Source organism: Condylura cristata, unplaced genomic scaffold, assembly GCF_000260355.1.
Source record: "Condylura cristata isolate star-nosed mole 26May11 unplaced genomic scaffold, ConCri1.0 scaffold00025, whole genome shotgun sequence".
NCBI classification, from domain to species: Eukaryota; Metazoa; Chordata; class Mammalia; order Eulipotyphla; family Talpidae; genus Condylura; species Condylura cristata.
Window position 1 is genome coordinate 29614203 of NW_004567126.1, and position 24704 is coordinate 29638906.

Genomic DNA, 24704 nt, shown 5'->3' on the forward strand with positions numbered 1-24704 from the left:
CAGGGCCCACCAGCTGCGTCCGCGTGGAGAGAGCCTGGCGGATGTGTGGGGTGGCCCAGGGCGCTTGACTGGGGACTTGCCTCAGCTTTGCCCTCCAGGGCTTTGCCTTCCCCACCTGCAAAGCAGCCAGCGGGAGAAGTGGCCTCTCCCCGACGGGGCGCCTGCTCCCTGGGACACTGGGCAAAGCCTGGGGGCATCTGTGGGCATCCCAGCTGGAGGAAGCCCGGGCATCCAGTGCAGGAGGCCAGGGGTGCTCCTCAGCACCTCCCCAGCCCAGGACAGTCCCCCCCACTGAGCTGTTCACACGTGGGCAGCGTGGAGGGGAGGAGCCTGGCCGAGTGACCGTCCCCTCAGCCATTTCTGTAGGTCTCAGCACTGGGAGCGCCCCTTGGGGAGGCGCTGGGAAGCTGAGCTGGCCAACCACACCTCACTCAGCACTTGGCCCTCGGGAGGTGCAGGGCCAACCTTGCCCAGTGAGGTGAACACGGAGCTCAGAGTAGCAGCCCCTGTTCCCACCCCCCAGCCAGCGGGTGGGGTGACAGCTCAGCCCACGAGCTGGGGGCTCCTGAGACTTCAGAGGCTGCTCTCACCTGAGACTTCAGAGGCTGCTCTCACCTCGCACACCTACGGGAACATGCTGTCCTAGGAAGCCGACCTGCGGCTGTTGGGGGGAAGGGTAGACCCCTTTGGGCGGGGAGGGGAACCTGGGGAGCCTCCCGGTCAGAGTCAGGTGGAAACAAATTCGCTTCACCCCCAGGGAGGCTGCCGTTGCCTTCTCTGTTCCTTCTGCAGAGTATTTACTGAGGGTTTGAGAAAAGGGAACCTCCAGAGCCTGGGGGTGCTGTGTGACTCAGGCTCTCTGTGACGGTCCAGCGGGTCCAGTGAGTAAATGTTTCTGGCCGTTGGCCTCTCTCGAAGCTGCAGTCTCTGCCTTTGTAAGCATGACAGAGTCTCGGTAAAACTTCACTAGCAGACACAGTGGTGGGCCTCGTCGGCCCCTGCGCCTGTTTCTGTGGCACCTGACACTCTTGGTCACCCCCTTGCTCTCCAGGCCTCTTCCTAGCTCGTGATCTCAGGCCAGTTTTGTTTCCACTGAGCCTCAGTTTCCCCGGCTGCAGCATCTCCTCGGGTGATGGTTAGGTACTGTGGGGCAGTGGTTTCCATTCGGAGGTGATTCTGCTCCCCCCTCCCCCCAGGGACATTTGTGACTGTCACACCGGGATGCGCTCTCTCTGCATCAGTGCATCAGTGGGCGGAGGCGAGGCGTTGGGCCTGTTCCCTGGGGCAGTCCTGAGAGTGCCTGGCAGTTATCTGGCAAAGGTCTGGGCTCGCCTCTTGGGACCGGTCTTTCTTCCTCCCTTTGGATCACGACTTGACTAGTATTTTCCAAAAATCTCCCTCCGTAAGATCACTGCCCTCGTCCCGCCTGCTCAGCAGGCACGAAGCCTCCAAGGCCGCCTGGACCCCACAGGCCTCCCCTGCCGGTCAGAGCCGCCAGCCTCTCTTCCCTCCTCAGCCTTTCAGAGCCAACTCCTGCCAATTAGCATATCCTGTTTTTAGTGTCTTTCTCTCTAGGCTTTACATAATCGTCTCATTATTAGATGCTGTCACGGGGACTTCGTGTTCCCTCAATCATACTTTAAAGCATTCCCCAGCATAAGTAGCTAATTGCCTGTCGGTCCCTTTTCTCTTTTAAAATAAACTTTTCATTCTAGAATAGTTTCAGATTCACAGGAAAATCGGGAAGACAGCACAGCGCGTTCCCGGATAGCCCGCTCTGTCCTCTGTTGTCAGCGCCTGGCATGGGCCTGGCATGTTTGTCGTGAGTGAGCTGCCATGGCGCCTTCGTGCTTGCCCAGCACTCTGTCTGGCTTTCTGCTAACGGCGCTTTAACACCCTTTCTCTGAGCCGGGGCCCTATCGGCCCCCTGTGCCATCCGCCTCTTTCCCTACCTGGAAGCCATTTATCACTCTGGGGTGGTCTTGGGGGCTGTTGACCTGGTGATTTTGCCGGTGATAACCAGCCCTGCCTGGGTCCATATGGAGACTGCTCACCCAGCCTGGCACGTCCGAACTGCCCCTGCAGCCAAGGCTTTCTAGCCAGGAAAGGTGGGGTACCCTGCTAGAGAACACGGGCTTTTCAGTGTGGTGGGGCAGTAATGGCTTCTTCTCAATGTGAAAGAAATGGATCCCCTGTGAGTTTTTCGGGGTGGCCTGTGATGATTTGACTGCCGGTGCTGAGGGGCAGCAGGGGGCTTTCTGAAGACCCCGGATCTGATTTCTTTCTTTCTTTTTCTAAAGATTCATTTATTTATACCTTTAAGAACTGGGGTACAGGCCACAGGTGCAGTGGGTGAGAGGATTCACCAGGACAGGTTGGGGAGCAGAACGGGAATTTTGCCTGACATACACTGCGGAGGGGAGCAGCGGGGATACAGGCGGGGTCTGCTGCGCCCTGGGGGTCCCTCCCTGGCCGGGATCAAGGATGGAACTTGCACTGAAGTGGGGTGCTGGCTTCGTTGCGCCCCCGGGGCGGGCCGACATTCGCACATTTAATCTAAAAGCCAAAGCTGTGCTGGAGGAGCCGAATCACGGCTGCATTACAGATTGGAGAACTGAGGCAGGGAGGAGGGAGTCAGGCGGCCACATGGCAAGGCTGCGGTGCCGGGCAGCTCCAGGCCCGAGGCTGCCACCGTAGCTGTGCGTGCAAAGTGAGCTGTGTGTGTGCGTTGTCTTTTCTTTTTCGTTTTGGAGATTGCCCCTCTGCCCCAACCCTTTGCCTGCCCTCCAAACAGCACAATTCCAAGAGGTGGGGGAGACGGTTGCCGCCTCGCACAGTGGGGCCGCCCTGCCCCCAGGAGCACTGGGTGAAGTTGGGGATCAGTGATCTGTGATCGTCACAGCTGGGGCACACCTAGCATCAAGGGGAGCAGTCAGTGCCCCCCACATAGCATGACCTGCCCCGCATACTAGCAGTGTGGGTGCCGGGAGGGTAAGTTCCTGCTGGTCAGACAGGAGCTGCTCCCCACCCACACAGAGCACCCTGTGGGGGTCCTAGAGCCCCGGGGGCCCCAGTGTCAGCCTCTGCAGCCCCAGTCCTGCTCTCGGGGGGCCTCTAACCTTACGGCCACGTGGTGAGCCCTGGTCCGGTCCGGTTCGGGTGTGCCAGCACTGGTCTTGGGCGCCCCCCAGATCAGCTGTGTGGCTTTGGAGCAGCCATGCTGCGGCCTAGGGCCTAGGCCCGTCCTGCAGTCTCAGGAGCTGGGGTATCGGTCCTGTCCCCCAAGCGGCTCCACCCCCTCCGGCTGGCTGGCTGTAATCAGAGCTCTGCAGGTGACATATTTAGATGGTTGCCGTGGTGATGAGTGAAGGCTGTGCTGATAGCAGCGAGTGACAGAGAGGGAGTGACAGAGAGGACGGTGCTGCATTTCTGTGTCAGGCTCCGGAGGCCGAGCCCCGCCCCGCCCTGGCTGGTGGGCTCCCACCCATGGCCAGGGGAGGGGCTGGGCAGCCCTGCCACTCCATTCCCAGACCAGGGAGCTCCAGCCACCACTGGCGAGATCTGCCTGTGGCAAAATACTGGGGCCCTGCAGCCTCTTGTGAGGTGTGTGCTGGGTGCAGGGGTCTCAGCTGGGGTGACTGGCCCAGGGATTGTGGGCAATGTCTGGGAATATTTATATTGTCACAGCTGGGGGTGCTACTGGCATCGAGTGGGTGGTAAGGCCAGGGATGCTGTGACACTACCTAGGGTGGCCCCCCGAAGAGCCACACGGCCAGCCGTGTTGAGGGGTGAGGCCTGCATTAGAGGGAAGCAGATAAGGCAGCTGGTCTTCCCTGGGGCGCGCGGTGCTGGCAGGGAGAGCTTGATGCCTGCCAGACCCCAAAGGCTTCCTTTTCTCACCCTGCTGCCCCCACCCCCATTGGATTTGCTGTGCCGTGTTGGGGTCCACGTCTCCCCAGATTATCAGCTTGGGCAGTGTTGGGGAAACCAGAAAGTAGAACCCCAGCGCTGCTCAATCTTGACATTCAGAACTGTCTTGGCCGACTGAACATCTACCTGGGTGTCAAGCCGCCCCTGTGTTACCCCCCGCCCCCCAAATAGGTTCAAGAACAAGCATCTCTTTCCCTGTGGTTTCTGTGGCTCAGGGATGTGGAAGCCGCTTAACTGGGTGCTGCTGGCTCAGGCCCTCAGGACGCTGCAGCGCACCTGTCAGGTGGGGCTGCCTCACCTGGCGCTTCAGCCGGGGTGGGAGGGGCTGCTTCTAGGGTGGCGTCCTCCCATGACTGCTGCCGGGAGGCCGCAGTGTCTCCCCACAGGGCCTGGCCCGGCTGCTTGAGCGGCCTCACAACGTGGCGACCGCCTTCCCCCCCCAAGCAGGTGACCCCAGAGCCGGCAAGGCGGGAGCTGCCCTGCCTTTCCTGGCCTCGGCCCAGAGACTCGCTGTCACTTCCGACACAGGTGGCCACACAGACCAACCTGATGCAGAGTGGGCGGGACTCCAGGGGGCAGGTAGCCTCTCAGTTTTGAGAGCCGGTCAGTATGGGAACACTCATTTATTTGCCCAATGTCCTAAAAAAAAAAGGCACCCAGGGGCCCTTCCCGGTGGCGCAGCGGGTTAAAGCGCAGCACTGAGAAGCTAAAGCCACTTCTGCATGAGTTCGATCCCTGCTCCAGAGGTGACCACAGGACGCAGCAGACCTCTCCTGTCCCCCCCCACTGCTCCCCTCAGCAGTGGACTTCCCCCATCTGCCTGTTCCGCTCCCCACTGTGTCTCTGGGGAGTCCTCTCACCCCCTGCACCTCTGGCCTGTACCCAGCTCTGTCTGCATATATAAATAAACCTTTACAAAAAAAGGCACCCCACCTGCTGCTGAAGAAATGCTGTTAGGTGATGGCGTGAGTGACTTCACCATGAATTAGCAGTTGGGGGGTTTGAACACAGGCTCCCCCAGAGCATTCTGGGTGGAGTGGCAGTTTTGGAACATTCTTGGGCTCCTTTGTCCTCTTATTTTAGCTGCTTTCCCTCTTGCCTCTGAAAGCCTTTGACATCAGAAACAGGTGCCTGATGAGTAGCAGTTTCTCCTTTCCCTGCAGGGCTGGAGCAAGGTGGGATGAAGGTGTTGGGAGGAGGGAGCAGGTGGGAGGAAGTGGCCCTCCCCAACGGGGGTGACCACGGGACAGGCCGAGGTTGGGCTGGGCCATTTAGCCCCTCGTCGATGTAACTGGAGGATGCAGGGGGCACCCTGCTTCTCCCATCCTGCCGGAACCAGCTGTCACTTTCCCTAGTCCAGTGGGATTTGTGACGCCCCAGGGGCGCCTGGGGCAGCTTCTGTCCAGGCCCGGTCTCCGCTGCTCGCAGAGCTGCTGCGGTCAGTGGGGGCCTCTAGTGCAGGTCAGTTCAGGCCCAAGCAGTCAGGAAGGGATCCTCGCGCTCTTGTTTTCTCTAAATACCTGCAGGGTCTTTGGAGAAAAGCGGAAAATCCGCACCGCCCAGACTGACGGGGCGCTGCTTGGGGTCTCGCTGGCAGCAGGAGTGGAAGGACCCGCGGGAAAGTGGGGGCACAGAGGGGAGGCGTGGCTAAGGCAGCCTCTGCCCCCATGCCCCAGCCGCTTTCTAGAATCAGAATTCCCAGTTCTTGGCGGAAGACCTCTTCGGTCTGGCACTCACGGACAGCGCTGGGTACGGCCGTACTCTGCCAGGCTGGCGCCCACACAGCACCGCCTGTCCAGAAGGTCACTCCGCACTGGCAGCGGCTCTGTCCTCCACGTTGTCCTGACATGTTGAGCAAAATGGCAGCATTCCAGGGCCCACCGCAAGTTTATGTTCTCAGCGGGGGGGGGGGGCAGAAAGTGCAGCCCCACGTCTCCCGCCCCGCGAGCACACACCTGCTGGCCTCGGGCCTGGCACGGGCGGGCTCTCTGCCACAGCAGCTGAGCCGCCCCACGCTGCCCCAGCTCCGTACTGCGACCCTGGGGTCACACTTCCGTGAGTCTGGACAAGAGCGTGTCGTGGGTCCCCACGATGGTATCCGGCCAGGTAGTTTCACCCCTAAACACTCTCTCCCCTTCGTCATCGCTTCCACCCTCCTCACTGCACCCTGGCAGCTGCTGTCGCCATAGCTACCTCCTTAGAATGTCACGTAGTGGCAGTCACACCCAGGCTGCCATCGCCGCCTGTCACATTGGCTTCGTTCCCTCAGTGACACGCAGCTAAGCTGCCTCCTCGTCTTCTCAGTGCTTGGTAGCTCATTTCTTTTTGCCACCAAATGCTACTCCAGGCGCCGCCCCTCCCCCTCACTGGCACAGAGGTTAAGTCTCTCACTGTCACTGCTGAGGCCTCCGCTGGATCCCCGGCCCCGGAGCTCACCCCCAGGGCGCAGCAGACCCCTCCTGTCTCCCCGCTGCTCCCCTCAGCAGTGTGTCTCAGTAGATCCGCCTGATCTGCTCCCCGCTCTGTCTCTGGTGAGTCTTCTCACCCCAACACACAACTCTGGCCCGCGCCCCAGGTCTTCTATGCAAAAAAAAAAAAAAAATTTGAGAGCATTGCACGAGAGCCCTCTTTCATGCATAGACCTGAGCAGAAGCACCACACCCGCTCTGGGCTCTGAGCCCAGGGCCTGGGTGTCCCTCGGGACTGCGTGTGGCCTCGCGCGGGCAAGGGCACCACACAGAGCCTCATGCGCCCCTCTTCTGCTCCCCCTGCCTCCGCCACGGGCCTCCTGGAGAGTACTCTAAGGCCAGCCGTGGCGGCTTCATCGCAGCTCCGGGCGGCCCGGCTAGGGCGCAGCTCACGGGCGCCATGGCCAGCGAGGTCCGTGCTGCCTTCCTGGAGGGTGACGCACCTGGTTATCCATCGTGTCTTCGATTTAATAACCTGTGGTAGCTGCAAAGCGGAGAGAGACAGACGAGCCTTTCACTGTTTCTGGGAAGTCAGCCTTTTGTTCACGTCCCTTAACAAATGCCCCCACAAGAAGACACTATTTTAAGTAGATTTTTACTCCTCCAAATCTGTTTTGGGGAGGTGAGTTCTTTTTAATTTTACAAATAGGAGCCTGGGGGGCGTAAGTAGGAGCTCGCGCTGGACGCAGTCTGTCGGGGTCTGTCTGTTAATGTCACGTTAAATTGCTGAATTCACTCGTGCCGTCTGACCTCCCAGTGTGTGGCCAGCAGAGTAAGAGCCTCTGAAACCCGCTGGGGCCCTGGACTGGGCCCCTCCGGTGGTGAAGGGCTCTGTAGGTGGTGTTGGGCGGAGGCCTGAGGTGGGGGTCCTGGATTCCCGGGCCAATGTCCTCCCGAGGTCCTTACAGTGGGAGAAGGGCCCAGGGGTGGCTGTGAAGACGGAGGAAGGGCCTGAGCCCAGGACGGTGCCTCTAGAGGCTGCACAGGCAGGAGACGGTCCCCTGGGGCCTTGGAGGCGCAGCCTGCCAGGGGCTTAGCTGCCGGAGGCTGTCTGACTTCTTGGCCTCCAGGACTGAGCTCAGTGGGGGGGGGGTCTGAGGAGGGCCCCCGACTGCAGCCGCAGGGCGGAGCGCGTGGCCTGCTGACAGCTGCACCCGGTGGCCCCGGAGATGACTGCGGTCCTGTCTGCGCGTGACGGCTGGCCCCCCACAGAGGAATGTCTGTCTTTGGGGCAGCAGCCTGCTGAGATGAAGGGACCCCCACTTCTAGGGAGAGGGACAGTGCTGTTTGTACAGAGCAGGTCTCTGTAGGTATGTGCTGTTGTGTGAATCCTTTGAAAACGTTCAGGCAGCTTTGCACTAGCAAATGGTGGTGACCGGCTGCTTCCTTCCCAGGTGCGACATTGTGTGACAGGCGGGGCTCCTTGTCCCAGACCCACCGGGGACGGCTCTGACGTGGTCGGCGTCACCGTGTCCTTTCAGCCCGGCCTCACTCAGTAGGGACCCTCCATCATCTCCACGGCCCATCTCACCACTGCTCTGGGCAGGCTCCACCCCCCGGTCTGGGAGCTCAGCCCCCCAGACCCCCACCGAGCTCCCGGAGGGAGCATGCCCAGCGGGGAGGTATTAGCCCTCACTTCCAAGGGGTGCGGTCAGGATTCACCAGGAAACCAGCTCCCAGGAGCCCCGCGTTAGGTCTGGTCTTCCTTCGAGGCGCCCACGTCTGGCGCCCACGGGCTCAGGGCAGCTTCACTCAGAGAAGGGGAGGCCAGGAGCCCCTGGGGGACTTGTTCGGCTTTAGTGCTCTCTCAGGGGACCCGATCACAGGTACACCAGGCAGGAGGCTGGCATGCAAGGCCCAGTGTGGGGCAGAGGCTGAGGCTCCCAGCCCCACAGCTCTGTGCTTCTCCGACTCCTCTGGTGTCCTCGCGTGGTCTGGCCGCCCCTGGCGTCCCGCGTCCTGCGGCCGTCCAGTCCCTGCGTGACGCTGCCCTCAGCCCGCCCTCCAAGCTCAGGCATGTGCACCACGCCCCAGGTGTGCACAATCAGGCACCATACCCCGTGCCCACGCGCTCAAGCACCTGCTGCATCGACGCGCTCAAGGCCGCAGGCAGCAGCCACGGAGGCCAGTGGCATAAGAAGCCTGATGTGTTCCATGTGCCCTGCACCACGGCACAGCGGAAAGCCAGAGCCGCCGGGCAGCGAGTTACAGGGCTCGCCCAGGCCCACTGCTAACTGCCCGGTGCCCTGCGCCCCCAGCGCTGTCCCCGTTTCACGGCGGTGCTCCAGGAGCCACTCCCGTGCCAGCGCCAGGATGCACAGGACCCCAGGAATCGACCGGTGCCCGAGGGCCAGGCTCTGCCGGAGCAGTGCGGCCAGAGCACAGGGTGCCCCGGGCCCAGGGACGGCCCTCTCATGGCTTGGCCTTGAGCCACCGGAGGCTAACAGGCCTTGCGAGGGGTCTCCGCAAAGGGGGCACAGTGTCCTGGGACTGGACAGTGGCCTGTGAATGTCCTGACAGCCCCTGAAGGCCCCAGTTTGTTTCTTGCCTGGCACTGGGCTCCTTCTGGCTTGGTCACTGGGCTCAGGTCTGTGCTAGCTGGTGGCACCGGAGGCGGCATCCAAGTGAGGCCAGTGGGCCCGGCTGGCGCGGACCCTGCTGTCACTGTCCTGAAATTTGTGCTAATTTTTACTTTTTCTTAAAGAGTTATTTATTCATGCACATAAAAACTGGGGTACCAGGCCAGAGGTGGGGGGATGAGAACTCACCAGAGACAGAGTGGGGAGCAGAACAGGCAGATGCACTGAAACCCACTGCTGAGGGGAGCAGCGAGGGGAGAGAGGAGAAGCTGCAGGGGCTCTGGGCAGCTTCCTAGTGCTACACTTTAGCTTGTTACACCACCAGAGAGGGCCCAAATTTGTCCTGACTTTTGAGTTAGGGGTTCCTTTTGCCTCTGGCTTTGCAAATGCCGCCAGGTCCTTCTGGTGGGTCCCCCCTTCCGGCTCTACTGCTTCAGGGGTGAGTCAGGGGCCCACATAGGACGGCCAGAGCACGGCCCAGAGCCGGCTGGTGTGACTGGAAGCCTGCCACCTTGAGGCCCAGGGACAGAGCTTCAGAGACACGCTCCGTCCACATTGCTGTCTGCTGAAGCCCACTACGGTGCAGCTGGGGAGGGTCTGTGGGGTCACTTCCCCTCTCAAGCCCAAGTTCAAGGACTCAGGCACAGCCACCAGTTGGCCACAAAGGGCTGGAGGCAGGGAGATTTGCACTGGCAGATGTGAGGGCAGAGTGTGGAGCCGTCTTAAAAATGATTCATACACTACTCAGCAACCAAAAAAGATAAACTCGTGCTGTTTGTCGCAGCGTGGATGGCGCTGGCAGGGAACATGCTGAGCGAGGTAAGTCAGGAGGAAGATGAAGCGCGGATGGTGTCACTGACAGGTGGATACAGAGAAGCCAAAGGAAGGGCCAGACAGACAAACCTTGAAAGCTGACCACAGACCTGAGGCATCGAGGAGGTGGGGGTGTGTGAAACAGGAATGGGAGCACACTGGACTTGCAGGCTGCCAGAAGGGGGAGGGGCCGCAAGGAGGGGACGGTGGTGGGGTGAAATAACATAAAATTAATCGTAGAGGTGTAAAGCTACACCCCAAAGCATGTACTGTGATGGAAATCAACATCACCTCACATAAATACAACTGAAAAAAAAAAAAGAGATTTGAAGGGGGAAAATGATTCATAAAGCCTGAGTGTCCAAAGCCGGTCAAAACAGGCCGGTGTCCGACATGTGGTGAGAGGATGAGCCCAGCATGGCTCCCCAAAATGAGAACATCGCTTGGCCACGAAAAGGGGGGCAGCGCTGACATTTGCCACCCCGGGAGGGGCCTGAACACGGGCTCAGGAGAGACGCCAGACACACGAGGCCGCGGGGCTCAGGAACGTCCGGGGAGGGGGAGCCGGGCCAGGAGCCGGGGAGGGGGTGGGAGGCTGCTGGTGGGGGGCTACCTTTAGGGGTGACGGCTGTGGTCGCAGGACTTCATGGGGGTGCTGTACACTCCGAGTGACGCTCTTCCAGTGGGGTCTTGCGTGGCACGGAGCTGTGTGGCATTTCTGTCGTGCCTAAAAGTTGACGCCCAGTTTATCAGACACCGGTTGCGGGTGGGTAATGCGCCCCAGTCATGTCAGGTGCCGCCACGGGGGAGCAGTGAGGCGGCCCCAGGACCCCTCTGTACTGCTTTTGCCTCTTCTTAGGAGTCCGGTTGGAGGCTGAGGAGCGTGAGCAGAGGTGGCCCCTGCAGGGCAGGTGCCGGCCTCTAGGGCCACGGGCACCGAGCGCCTGCGCGCTCCTCTCGTGGCTGCCTCCCTGGTGTGCAGGGCCCCCCCCCAGCTCCTGGGGGGGGGGGTGCCGCTGACACTGCAGGCCCTGCTGGTTTCCTGCCTAGCAGCTGCAGAGCCCCAAAGGGGCTTGGAGCACCCCTGGCGCAGCAGCGCCCCCTGCAGGCCACACGGGATTTCAGTTCTCCGTCTGCCCTCACTGACAAAGAACCCGAATTTGAAGACAGGGACCTGCATTTACTTTTTTGTTTCGTTTTGTCGTTACGGAGTTATTTTTAAAACAAACCATTGCAGAGTAATTGTAGATATTCAGACGAGTTTCAAAGACTGAAACCATTGGGCGAACATGCTGGGCTTGTGAGAACCAGCAGTGGACGGGGCCTTTTGTCAGCTGGCCTTACTCAGCTTCACCGGCTTTCCCCAGACGCCTCCTTTCTGCCTATCCAGGGTGCACTCGGGGCCCCGTCTCCTCGGCACGGGGGACACCTGGTGGCAGGCTGGCTCAGCCTTTCCCTCCCTCCCGGGGGACCGTGAGCCTGCACCTTTTACCAACTGGAACAGGGCGCAGAAGCCCCGGACCTCTTCTGATGCAGATTCTGGACACGTGGGAACTTAGTAGGGGCATGCATTAGGGACGGGTGTTTACCCAGGTCACCTTGGGAGGGATAACATTCATCTGGAACGGCCGTTTCGGCTAACAGCTTCTCAAACTGCACCCCCGCTCGTGAACTGTCCGGCCTGCGCTGTCCCCAGAGTCGGGCAGGGGAGCCAAAGTCAGGGCCCCGAAATGCTTCGCTGGCCGTCTGCCCGCAAGCGTGACTGCTCATTGCAGCTGCCCACCAACTCTCGCTCTTGGAAGTAAAGTGCCACGTTTTCCTTCCAGGAAGCAGACGTCGGTTCCTGGCTTGGAGTGGAGGACAGCAGAGCCTGGGAGCAGGTGAGTGGTGCCACGCTTTCCTCTGGCCTCGCATAAAGCTCGCCCTGGCGTCGGTCCCTCCGAGGCGGAGGTGAGAGGTGGCCTGCCGCCCTGCACACGCCCTGCCCCCTGGACACGGCTCGCCTCCCAGCCCTGCCCCTTTCTCGGGTGGGTCCTGTCCGCCCAGAGTGCAGGGGGTGAGGGGCCTTCAGATCCCCTCAGCAGGGGAGGCTAATACGGCCAAGTGCATCGTGGGCCGTTCAGCTTTGCAGCTCAAGAGCCGCCCTAAGGAGACCTCATGGGTCCTTCTCGCCTGTCCCCTTCTCGTGGACGGCCACAGTCAGTAGCTCAGTGGCTGGATGTGGTAAGTAAAGGCCATCTGTCACTCACCCTGGCGGACCGAGCGACTGCAGTGATCCCAGGAAGATTCTTTTGTAATAAGATGTCGACCTCTTAACTCTTGACTGTCTGTTTAGCTCTGTCTTATTCCCAATGGGCTTTTCAGGGCCCTTTATAATGGGGGAGGAAGGAACAGATAACAAAAATAACAGGTAACCTCTGCTGCATTTTTTTCTTGGTGGAAATTTGTTTAGGACTATATTTCATTTACAATACCTTGGAGGGAGTGTCGATGTCTTTACAATGTTGGAGCTTTGCATCCAGTATGTGGGTATAAAAGAAAAAAGTTAACCCCTTCGAACGTTTTCTGTGTCGACCCCAGAAACACCACCGCACGATTCCATGCAGGTGAAATTTCTAGCGCAAGCAGGTTTGTAGGTGGCTTGTGCTGGACAGAGACTGGGGCAGCGTGGGGAGTGGCTGTGATCACCCCAGGAAGCATCTCTAGCCGCCTCATACAGGGCTCACCCCCTGGGTGAACTAGCCGAAAGGCTCCTTGAGGTGTGCACAGCACAGGTAAAGTGTGGTTCCACATAGTCAAAGAACACCTGGCTTAGGTAAATTCGAGAGCGCGACTATCCCGAGGATAAGTGGCCAAAAGCTGAGATGGGAGCCCTGGGCCGTTCACCTCCCAAACCAGGTTGAGGTTGATTCTGTTCCCCAAGTTGCTGATCTGCAGGGAGTCTGCGAACCGGCTGCAGGTGGGAGGGCTGCAGCAGGGGTGTGTGTGCACAAGTCCTTGGGTGTCCACCTCAGGCTGACTTTCTAGAAAAAAACTGTAGACACAGACAAAACTGTAGACACAGACCAGGCAGCGGCGGGGCCACCGCCCACCCAGCCTAGGACGCCCCAGCGCGGAGCGGCCATGGCTCCGCCCCCCAGCCTAGCGACGCCCCAGCGCCCAGCGAGCGGCTGGTGCTCTGTGAACTCCGCTCACGCCATGACAGGGAAGCGAGGTTTTCTTCAGTGTCCTGTGGCTCCGTGAGTCTCCGCTTGTCAGTAAGCCTGCACGTCCATGACCTGCACGTCCTAGCACTTGAAAGACGTCCCACTCAGAGGGGGATTACAACTCCCTTCAGAAGTGACTTGCATTGGTGTGGCGGGTCCCCCACTGGGGGCTTTGTGGGTGCTGACTTTCTTTTTCCCTTTGTTTCCTTGGTTCGCTTGCTGTGCGGCGGGATGACCACCTGGTGCAAACTCTTTTCGCCCGGGGTGGTCATCCCGGGGGGTGAATTCCTGTATAGGTTTGTGGGGGCAGTGATTTAAATCGGGGTGTTCTCATGAGCATGTGTGACCTCCAGTCTCATGGCTTCCAGACTGCACCATCCCCCTCCAGGTCATTTCCACACCCTCCAGGCTGGTTTTTGTCTTTGCCGACCTACACGCCGGCGTTTCTGGGGCTGTTCAGCCGCCGGGGTGTCTGCGTTGTCTCGGGAGGCTCTTCTGGGGAGCTGCCCGGCTGTGTTCTTTTCGGGCCTTGGGGCTTGGGGTCCTCTCTCACTGGGACTTTCTCTGTCTCTGCATTTCTCACACACTGCCTGTACCCGCCACATCGCTGTGACTGTTCTTCCCAGCAGTGGAGAATTTCCACCTTCCTGTGCCCCCGTGGCTTTGAGGACCTTTCCTGTGCTCCTCTGGGCTTTGAGGACATTCTTCCAAGCCTCAAGACTAGAAAGAGCAATTCACCAGTTGTTCAGATGGGACGTTTTTCACTTCAATCTTTGCTCCATGTGAAATTTACCTGTGTCAGTGGGTCTCAGCTGGGAATGCGTCTGGTGTCCCTGTGTGGGGACATTCAGGACTGTCATGGGGGTGCTGCTAGCATGGAGTGGGCCAGGGGTCTGCGTAACACCCCACTGCACCCAGAGTGGTCCTCCACGGAACCTGGGCCTGATGTCACAGGCCGGGTGGGGCCCAGTTAAGAGGGGCACATTTATTCGGGCTGGCACCTCGAGGGCCTTGCAGCTTCTCTGTTACCAAGGAACCTTGTCTCTCCGGTAGGGATGCCCTAAGTGGGTAGTGACAGGCCTTCTGACCATCTTTTAGTTAATGGTCACTCGTTGCACACATACTGTGCTGGGCGCCGAGTTAGCTGGCTGCAGAAGTGCTCACACATGGCTCCCCCACCATACACGGGTGCTTTGGCACTCACCTTCTCCAGACCTGAGGGGATGAAGGCTGAGACCGTGGCCAGATCTCCCACTGCTGTGTGGCCATCTCTCCGGAGAGCTGGTGTATCTCCGAGCCAGGCCCACCCACCTTGACAGCAGAACTAGGGGTCTGGATCTCCAAACGCCAGAGTTGCTATGAATTTCTGCAGACTTGGAGCTAAAGATGACCCAGGAGTTGGGTGTTTGCAGGCATTTGCTTCTGGGGTGTTGGAGACACTTGTCAGAATGCTGCTGTTCTCGACGACAACCACTAGGGGGCAGCAAAGGTCCACGGGGCTGTCCAGCGGTGCCCAGCCGTAACAGGACGGAGTGGGGGCTGGGGTGGAGATGCTGGTTGGTGCATAGGTGCAGGTGGGCATGCCGGGGTCTTCAACCTGGCTGTCACCCTCCTTGGAGCCCTGTGAGCAACCTGTCTCCCTTCCTGGGGTGTCCAGTTCAGCACCAAGCCACCCAAGGAACCCTCAGCCTCCTCCTTGCAAACCCAGAGCCTCTGGGCTTGAAACCAGCATCTGCCAGTCAGCAGGGGTAGAAGGGAGGCAGAAAGCAAGCATGCACTCTATGATCTCGGGAGACTGGGGTGCCCCTGCCTCCCAAACCCTCCGTGGATCTGGCATGACCCAGAGGCCAGAGCAGAGGCTGCACCAGGGAAGCGAACGAGAATGGGGTGGGACCCAGGCTGTGCACCACCCCCACCCCCAAGCCAGGGTCTCGTTTCTGGGGGAGAGGCCCATCCCTGGAGCCACGACTGGGTGGCCCCCAGGTCAGCCCCTCCGGGGCCAACCTGAACGGCAGGCGCCCGCCCTTAGAGCCCCTCAGGCCTCTGGGTGTGGAGCATCAGAGCAGATGCCCGCTGCCTCCTTTCTGCTCTGCCTCCTCCGATGCGGACTCGGACTCGAGGACCGACCGTGTACACGGTGTGGAGCTTCCGGTGTGGGGGTGCTCTGGGGGCGGAGCTCCAGGGCTGGGAATTCCTCAGGTTACCCGGCCCTGTGGAGTGGCTCGCCAGCGCCCGGAAAACTGCGGTGGAAGGGCTTCCTGGGGATGCCTCTCGCCCAGCCCCAGCCCTTTCACCTGGGGGTCAGCTGAGCGCCTCTCCCGGGTCACCTTCCTCGGACCCGACATTGCCCCTGGGCTGAACGCACCTTCCAATCTGGCAGCTCGGAGCCCTGGAACGGAGCACAGCGGAACCCCACTTTGCATTACTGGGCTACAAGTGACTCTCGAGGGGAAGTCTGTCCTCAGGGGGCCTGGGCCATGTCTGGGGGCCTCTGAGCTGTCACCCTGCCGAGGGGGCTCCTCACTGCAGTCAGGGGCGATGCTCAGCACACCACAGTGCTGACAGCGGCCCCCAAGAGAGTGGGGGCAGAGGGGAGGGGCCGGCATTTCTCGGCCTCCTTGCTCCTGGCATTCAGCCTCCAAGCTCAGTGCGTTTTCGCTCCTCTGGCTCCTCGTTGTCCTGGGAGCTCCGCGCATTCCTGCCATCGCCATGCCCAGGCCTTTATCCCCAGAGGGTGGCTCTTGTGTGGGGGCTTGGGTGGGGCAAACTCCAACCCCAGCGTGCGAAGCACAGTGAGTTTCTTTTTCCCTGGTTGGTCACTCGCTTTAAATCTGCCCTGGGCATGTTGAAATTCACATTATTATCAGTTCTTTCCCTGGACAAGTTGTTCTCCTGAAAGAACTGCCAAAATATACAGCCACAGCCTTAACTGTTCTGCTCACAGAAGGTCAGTCTTCTGCTGCCTCCCCCCAGAAAGCACACACGGCACACGCGTGACTACAGCACCCTCTGGGTCCGCGACGCCCCACCCTCCCTGCAGCCCCCACCGGGAGCGGGCTCGCGGGCTGCTTTCCAGGGCCTGGCCGCCGCGCACTCGCCCACCCCAGGCTCCACCTGTCTCCAGGGCACACTGTGTTGCCTGGGGACATCTGTGGCTGTCACAGCTGGGGTCGCTCCTGGCAGAGGCCAGGGTGGCTGCTTAGTGTCCCACCGGCCCCGGACGACCCTCCCCAGGACTCGGTTCTGATGCCGGCAGTGCGGGGGAGCCTTGCATTAGCTGTGGGAACAGCTGAGTCGCCCCTCACGCTGCACAGTGCAGTAAATCCTGCTGTGCAGAAGGTATAACCAGGGGTCCCCCAGCATTCGGGGGTCACCTCCCCTGGCCTAACTAATGCAGGACCCCAGAACCGTAGGAAGTCAGGTGATGGTAGAATGCAGAGCCTCCTGGGGATCAGTGGGAACCCTAATCCAGGGGGTCACACCTGAGGTGACTGTACCCCCAGGGGACACTGGGGGACATCTGTGGCCATCACAACTGAGGGTGTCCCAGCATGCTGCAGTGCCCAGGACACCCCCACAACCTGTGGTTCCAGGTGCCCATAGTGCTGAGGGGGGACCCTGCTCCCCAAGATCCTTGCTCCAAGGTGAACTCAGTATTTTCCCCATTCTCTACTTTGTGTCATCACCATGTTCACCACTACACCCCATAAACACACACACTTTAGGGGCCTGGGCTCGGGTGCAGCAGGAGCTTCTCAGCTGTCGTCTCGTGTGATTACCGCCCCATTTTATGAATTTGAAAAGTGAGGCCCAGAGGGGTTTGTGGGCAAGGCCAGCTAGGAGGGCACCCCTTTGGAGCAGCTGAGCCTAGGCGACAGGACCCAGACCCGCCTCGAGGCAGCGTGCCTGTTGCCAGGCAGCCACTGCTCGGTGGCCTCCCCAGGGTGGGGCTGCATCACCCCGAAGCCTGTGCCTGTGCAGAGCGTGCCAGGGAGACGGCCCGTGTGGGCGGAGAGGGCCGGGGGTGGGGGTGCTGTGCTGGGCAGGGCAGGGCGCCCCTCCCACCGCAGTGAGGGCAGCCGGGTCCTTCTGAAGGTCAGAGGCTGACAGGCAGCAAGGAAGGAGGCCAGGCAGGGTGGCCTGGCCCCGGTGGAGGGCCAGGGCCTCGGAGCCCCGCGCCTGGGCAGACGGAAGTCCAGGGTGTCTTGGCCTGACGGCTCAGTGCCTCGGCTGGCGATCGCTGTGCGACAGGTCACCCCAGTGTGGCAGCGCGAGCCCCACTTGTCTGTTGGCCCCGGCTCTGCTGACGCAGGCCTGCCGGCGTCTGGCTGCTCCTGCTCCGGGCCTCACCTGGTGTGCCGCGGCCAGGTTCCCATCCCAGGCCTGCCGGGGGCGGGACCCGCTTCCAGACTGACCTGCTGACCCAGACCGTTGGCAGAAGCCAGCGATGGGTGGACTGAACTTCCCAGAGTCTTGTCAGCTGGAGTAGGACAGTTAGCTCTGCACAGCCTCTTCAGGCCTTTCCCCGCCTGTGACCTCTGTGCGCGGGGACTCGCCGCCCAGGTAGTCCCCTTCTGCTTTACCGCAGCTGTTCTGGTGCACTAATGTCGTCCTCAAATCCCTCTCCCCACAGAACTCCTGGGGGCGAGGGTGGTATCTCTCCAGCCCCGTTCAGCAGAGGGCAGGGCTTGGGCACTCTCAGGGTCCTGGTGGTCACGAAGAGGAAGAAGGCACAGTGGAGACAGCCAGCCTTGAGCCTCAACCTGGGTCCAGCAGGTGGTGCTTCTGCCCTCGAGCTGCTGCCTCCCGGCCGGGGGTGTTGCCGGGACTCTGGGGGAGGGGCTGGTCTGGGCAGGGTGGGCCAGACACGTGGGGAGGCTCAGTTCATACAGACATACCCCAAAGGCTTCACCTAATTGTGGAAAAAAAACCCTCTATTTTTAAATAATTGCAGATTCATAGGAAGTTGCCAAATCATACAGTGTGATCTGCACTCTCCCCCAACACCCCAACACCCCCCCCCCCCGCCCCGGTTGTTTCTCACGTAACTGATAGAAAAACGGAAGTCTGTGCGGGGCCAGGTGTGTGCAGGCTGCTGTGCTGTTTGTCACAGGTGCGGATTCGGCCAGGGTGAAGCCCTGCAGCCCTGTGGTGGGGAGAGCTTCTCGCACCCAACCCCCAACCCCTCAGTGCCCTCCCTGCACCCTCAGATGCCAAGGTGGGGGCCGGGGACGCAGCGGGGTGGGGGCAGAAACTGAGAGACTGAGATGCACAGAGGCCAGAGAGCTGTCAGGAGCTACAAGCAGACAGCCCAGGCCCCCAGGAGCCAGGGGCACTCCCAACCCCGCGGGAAGGTGGACCTCCCCGCCCAGGCAGATGCCTTTTCCCACCACCTGAATGAGCTTGAAAAGGGACCCCGAGCTCCAGCGGAGAACAGCCCGGACAGTGCCCCGGAGCGGAGGGCGGCTTGCACCCTGGCCCCCGACAGAGAGGACAGTCTCCACCTCCGGGTTTGGCCCCTTAGCCGTTTCACACACCCTGAACCCCGAACAGCCCTGTCCCATTAGAGAAGACCCTCTCCACCTCACAGAAGAGAAAACAGCTGCCAGGCGACTTGCCCGGGCGCGGGTGACATTGCCACATCCACCATAGCTGTGCCCGTCACAGCCGGGCCAGCCTCCCCCGGGGCTGTCCCGCACCTCAGATACGAGCCAGCGAGCGACCGACGGAGGGAGGGATGACTCCCTGGGATAAATCCTCACCTGACCTCCCGGACAGAGGTGATGCGTTGCTGGGGATAGTGAACGGAACTCCAAGGACGTCATCATCTCCTGAAAGGGGTAGGGTCACGTGCAGCTCTGTGGCTGAGTCATCGGCAGAGCTGAAGCCTGCGCTGATTTGCCCCTGGGATGTGACTCCTTCCCGGGCTCCCTGACCTGCCCCCGCTGACTCATGGCCCTGCCGCTTGAGAGGCGGCTCTGGGGGCCCGGCACCCTCTGAGCCGCAAGACGCTCAAAGCCAGCAGCCAGGACAGGGCCAGGCTGGGGTCTCCCGCGTGGTGCACGGGGCTCAGGCTGCCAGCTGTGGTGGCCCCCACAGACATGTGGTGTAGGCTGATGATGACCACACCACTGGAAGTAGACAGCAGGCACTGGGGTCCAGCTGGGAGGCCTTCCTGGAGGAGGTGACGTCTGAGTGACGCTGCCAGTGCCCTGGGGCTGACAGGTGGTGGAGCGTGTGTGCACGAGCGGAGGCTGCAGGCACAGGCTCTGCTTCGTCCGGCCGGAGCCGAAGTGAGGTGGAGTCCCACCAAAGGTCAGCTGGCGAGGTCAACCTTGTTTCCAGGTTAGGGGATGAGGTGCAGAGGTCAGGGCGCCCAGCCCCGCTGGCGGCGGTGGGCAGAGTCCCCGTGGGCTCGGGCCTGCTTCCAAGGTGCCCCAACTCAGCCAGGTTAGCGGTGGGGTGTCCCCCGTGGGCTTGTTTTCCTGTTCTTGGGTGGGAACAGCTTGGCCATGGACTCCACGGCCAGTAAACACAGGGCCATGGCAGGGTGGGGAGGTGAGTGCCGCGATTCCACATGCCCTCTCCCTGCCTGCAGCCCTCCGGGGATTATCCAGAAAGGTTGGGTAACCTGCCCTTCTGGATCCAGAAACTCCTGGGGGGCGGGCTGCGGCAGGGTCGCTCAGGCGTGGGGCCTGCAGGAGCGGTCACTCGTGAGGCCTGCAGGAGCGGTCACTCGTGAGGCCTGCAGGAGCAGTCACTCGTACCCTTTGTGCTGGCTTATCTCACTGAGCGTCCGCCCACCATGCGTAGCCATGCCGTGGTTTTCAGAATTTCCTTCTTTTTCAAGACGGAGTGGCCTTCCATTGCGTGGAGGGCCACACTGGCAGCCCCTCGCCTGTCCACGGACACGTGGTCACTTTGCCCTCTCGGCTCAGTGACTCCCACTGCTGTGGACACTGGCGGGCATATCTGTTTCACTTCTGCTTTATTTCCTTGGGGTATAAAATACCATTTTGCTCTGGTTCAACACCTAGATGCCAGCCTGCAGGGGCCCATGGACATCAGGCTCCCGGGCCAGGCCCCGGCGCCCTCACCCAACCTTACATGTGGCCCACACACCTAGAAAGACAGGTGTCTCACACAGTAAGCAGGACCCGCGGCTAAAAAGGCTCAGTGGCTCCCGGTGGAGACGAAGGCCCCCCCCCCTTCCTGGGACAGCTGCCACCGTTGGTTTCTGGGTCTTTCTTCAGGTGTGCCCACTTCCCAGGCCTGGTCTCTGATTGCTGGGTTCAGTTGTTGGGGTTAGATGAGTGAGGTTTTGGGGTTCCTCTGAGAATGGTTTCAGCAGAATCCCTATTCAGCAGCCCTTGACAGTTTCATTAAGAAGAAAGACAGGGGCCTCCCTGCTGGCGCAGCGGGGCGGGACGCAGCTCTGCAAGCTGGCTGCAGCGCTTCAGTGCAAGGTCGATCCCCGCCCCGGAGCTGACCCGCATGGCCGGCAGACCTCTCCTGGCCCGCCCCTGCTCCCCTCAGAAGTGTACTTGGTCAGTCGGCCTGTTCTGCTCCCCGCTCTGTCTCTGCTGAAGCCTCTCACTGCCCCTGCACCTCTGGCTTATACCCCAGGGGTACATGAATAAATAAATAAATAAATCTTTAAAAAAGAAGAAGAAAGACAGGGCCCTCCCTGGTGGCACAAGGGATTAAAGCGCAGCACTGTGAAGCTGACCGCAGCCCCTGCAGCACGAGTCCGATCCCCAGCCAGGGAGGGACCCACAGGGCGCGGCAGACCTCTCCTGTCTCCCCGCTGCCCCCCTCTGCAGTATATTTTAGTGGATCCACCTGCTCTGCTCCCCACTCTGTCTCTGCTGAATCCTCTCACCACCCCCACCTCTGGCCTGTACCCCAGTTCTTGTATGCGTAAATAAATATTTTTTAAAAAGACAGAAAGGGTGATCGCATAGGTAGGAACAAGGCACTTCAGGAGGGCAGGCTGACGGGGAAAGAGACACCTGCAGACATGGGGGTCTCAGGTGAGGTCTGCCTTGGCCGACAGGGGCTCGCCCTGGAATTGCTCTGTGGAGTTTATTGCCTTCCAGTCAGGGTGGGTTGGTTTTCTGTAACTGATAATCCGCCCTGCCCCCACCTCTGATTCCTGGAAACCTCCATAGCCGGTTTAATCACTTAATCATCCGTAACCTCACCTCAGGTTTTGACCCTGTGAAGCTTCCATCCTAAATGTTCTGCTTTAAGTTTCCACCACAGTCATGCTCCTCTTATGAGCTATTTAAAAAAAAAAAAGGTACTTACAGGGGAGGGACTGTTAGGTCTGCAGTCCTGTGTATCCACAGCCCTGGGCATGGGGGGCCGTGGGGGCCACCCCCCCACAGACCTGTCCCCAGCCTGAGTCCAGTGGAGGCAGTAATCGCTCCCCACGTTTGGACCAAATGAGTGTGCTCCCTTCCCCCCGCCATCACGCGCTGAAATGCCGTCGTGGGGTGGCATTTGGAGGGGGCCTTTGGGCACCGCTGGGGCAGATGAAGTCACGAGGTGGTCCGTGGGGTTAGTGCCCTTATAAGCAGAGGCAGAGGCCAGCGCTCTGGGGAGCAGCGTCTCCCAGTGGCAAGAAACAGACCACGCTGGCCATTTGATGGTGGATTTCAGCCTCAGGAATGCGAGGCGTAGATGTCTGTGCTTCCAACCTCCTGGCCTGTAACGTCCTGTGATGGCAGCCAGGCTGGGCTGCTACGTCCCATCACAGAGGTCGTAAAAAAATAAAGCAATCTGGGCGACAGTGTGGCTGCTTGCAAGGACGAGGAGCGAGGGTGACCCATAGGGAATCAGAGGGGTGTTTGAAGGCGGTGGGGGGGGCGGGTCAGACTGACTTCTCAATAAACTGGGCGTGGGGAGCCGAGATGAGGCATGTCAGGTCGTGGGGGGGCCAAAAAACAGCACCCACACTGAGCATCTCAAAGCCGTCGACCTTCACCTCCTGGAGGCGAGGAGGCAGAGACAGGCCTGGCCGGGCAGCGCCCTCCCGAGCCCCAGAGGGTCCTTCCTTCCTGCCTCTCGCAGCCTCTGGTGGCTTCCGGCAACCCTGGGGTCCCCTGCCTGTGACACAGCGCCCCAGTTTGTGTCCTCCCGTGGCCTCTCCTGTGTGTCTCTCCTTCTGAGACCAGCCACAGCCCCGGAGCCCAGCCCACGCCGGTGTGACCTCATCCCGCTTTAACTAATGGCCTCTGCACCAGCCCTGTTTCCAAATAAGGTCGCCGTGTCAGTGTCTCAGGCTGCCGGAACAGTGCCCAGACTGGCAGCTCAAACAGCAGGCGGTTCTTCTTCTCGCTGGCTCTGGAGCCTGGAAGCCCCAACTCAACGTGTGGGCGGGGCCGGTTCCTCCTGAGGCCTCTCTCGTTGGCCTGCGGACAGGCTTCCCCCACGTCCTCTCCGGGCCTCCCGAGTGTGCCTGCGTGCTGACCGCCCCTCACCTCCTGCACTTCCCAGACGCACAGGCCCACGGCCGAGGACCCACCCTGGCAGCTTCGGCAATAGTGGTTAATCCAATGAATTCCTGCATTAAAGATCCTACCTCCAAGAGCTGGCACGTTGAGATTCTGGGGGATAGGTCTTTAATGGGGGGCCTGGGGGGGACACAGTTCCGTCCACTCAAGTCACCTTTGGAGGCTCTGGGTAGATGAGTCTTGGGGGGATGTTTTTGAACTCAGTCCTGCATAAGGGGGGTTGTGGGAGGAGCCAACAGGGGTCACTGCAGGAGTGAGTGTCTGGGACAGGCCCGAGTTTGTGGGAGCCTAGTTTGGGTCTTTCTGTCTAGATGCAGCTGCTGACCTTGGAGTCCTCTCTCCCGGGGGCTCCCCCCTCTCTAGCTGCCGCCCAGCCGGGGAGGTTACCAAGGTTACAGCACCCCTAGTGCAGACCAGACACAAACTGGGTCTTACACACCAGCTGCCAGCCCGGGGGCCCAGGGCACGAGGACACCCCCGAGCCCCCCAGTGTGTCCGGCATCGTGGCCCTAAGAAGCCCACCAGCAACGCTGGGCCACTTCCTTGAGAGTGCTTCTCTGGTGACTGTAATTGCGTGAAAGTATCGCGTCCTGACTCAAGGCCTCTCCAGCCTGCTTGGGTCGGAAGCGATTCTGAGCGTCCCCTTCCTTGTATCACGTTGATCTGTGCGTGCCATGACCCTGCAGTTCCCAGTGCGTGGCCTGGCGGGAGCCGTGAGGTGGCCCCGGGTGTGCGAGGGGGAGCAAGGGAGGTCCCGGCAGCAGGGATAAGCAGGAAGTACATAGCTCAGTGGCCAGGGCACAGGGTGCTGGCGCTTCTTCATTCTCAAGTTGAAAAAATTCTCTTAATTATCGGGCTTTAATTCCACACCATACAATTTTCTCCCTTTAAAGCATATAATTCAACGTGTTTCAGTACATTTACAAAGTTGTGCAACCACACTGCTCGTTAATTCCAGAACATTCCATCACTCTAAGAAGACAGCCCCATCAGCAGCCCGTCCCCGCTCACCCGGCCCCAACACCAGGAACCCACTTTCTCTCTCTGTGGCTGTGCCCATCCCGGGCGTCTCACCAGTGGGCCCAGCCGCGTGGCTTCATGTGTCCGGCTTTTCTCCCTGAGCGGCTTGGGTTCAGGGGCCCTCCCCGTGGCTGCAGGTCAGAGCTGCCCCCCTTTTCATGGCCAAGAGAGATTCCAGGTGGGATTTGCCTTTGAAAAGTGATGAACATGTCTGAGGTGCCCCACTGTGTGGGGAGGGTAAGCCCTGTAACCTCATCAGGGCTTGGCGTGACTGGAAACAAACATTTGCTACAAATTTGCTATGATCTAGGCCCTGGCTTGGCAAATATTTTTTCTGGAAAGGGCCAGGCCTTAAGTATGGTAAAGTTGCAAGGGTCAGACTGTGCTGTATCATGTTAGCAATGTTCCTGTAGCACAAAACTAGGCAGAGACAACCTGTGAGCAGTGTGGTGTGTGCCAATAAAGTTTTATTTACAAAAGCACCGTGCGTGCCGGGTGGGGCCTTAGGTCACAGCTTGCCAACCCTGGTTGAGGACAGAGGTTCTCAGACTTTCTGGTCCTACTTCAGAGAACTTTTGTTCCATGCATTATATTTTATTGATAGTTAACCAGCTTCAAAATTGAAATTAAATATTTGTTAATTCATTTAAAAATAATGCTAGAAGTCAAAATGAAGTTTTCTAATGGAAAATAACTATCTTTTCCAAAAACAGTTAATGGGAGATAATCAGGAGAAGCCAAGAGACATTCGCAGCCCAAATTCCCTGGGGGGGGGGCGGGGCCCTGGGACAAAAAGAAGGAATTAGGGGAGAACCCAGTGAAACCTGGACAAAGCGCCCCATGTCCCTTCTTCAGCTGTGACAAACACTCCCTGGTCATGGAAGGCGAGGGACACTCGCTTACTGTCCTGCAACTTCCCTGGAAGTCCCAAATTATTCCAGATGAAGCACTTACTTAAAGCAAAACTGGGCGACAAAGGAAACAGCGGGAGAGCTAGGAGAGACAGCTGCCCCCCGGGCCTGATGTCAGGGTGAAATGGCAGCCAGCGCTGACCGGGGCCCCCAGTGCTGACCGGGGCCCACAGCGCTGACCCAGGCCCGCAGCGCTGACCCAGGCCCGCAGCGCTGACCCGGGCCCACAGCGCAGACTGGGGCCCGCAGTGCTGACCCG

General features: G+C 60.1%; 1 long non-coding RNA gene across 1 annotated transcript in view; it reads left to right on the forward strand.

Moving 5' to 3' along the window:
* Positions 1-11615: 11615 nt before the first annotated feature.
* Positions 11616-24704, forward strand: part of LOC105854074 — a 78716-nt gene continuing 65627 nt past the window's right edge. The window contains exon 1 of the long non-coding RNA XR_001145801.1: positions 11616-11670. This is a non-coding gene — a long non-coding RNA (uncharacterized LOC105854074). The remainder of the gene's footprint in view (positions 11671-24704) is intronic.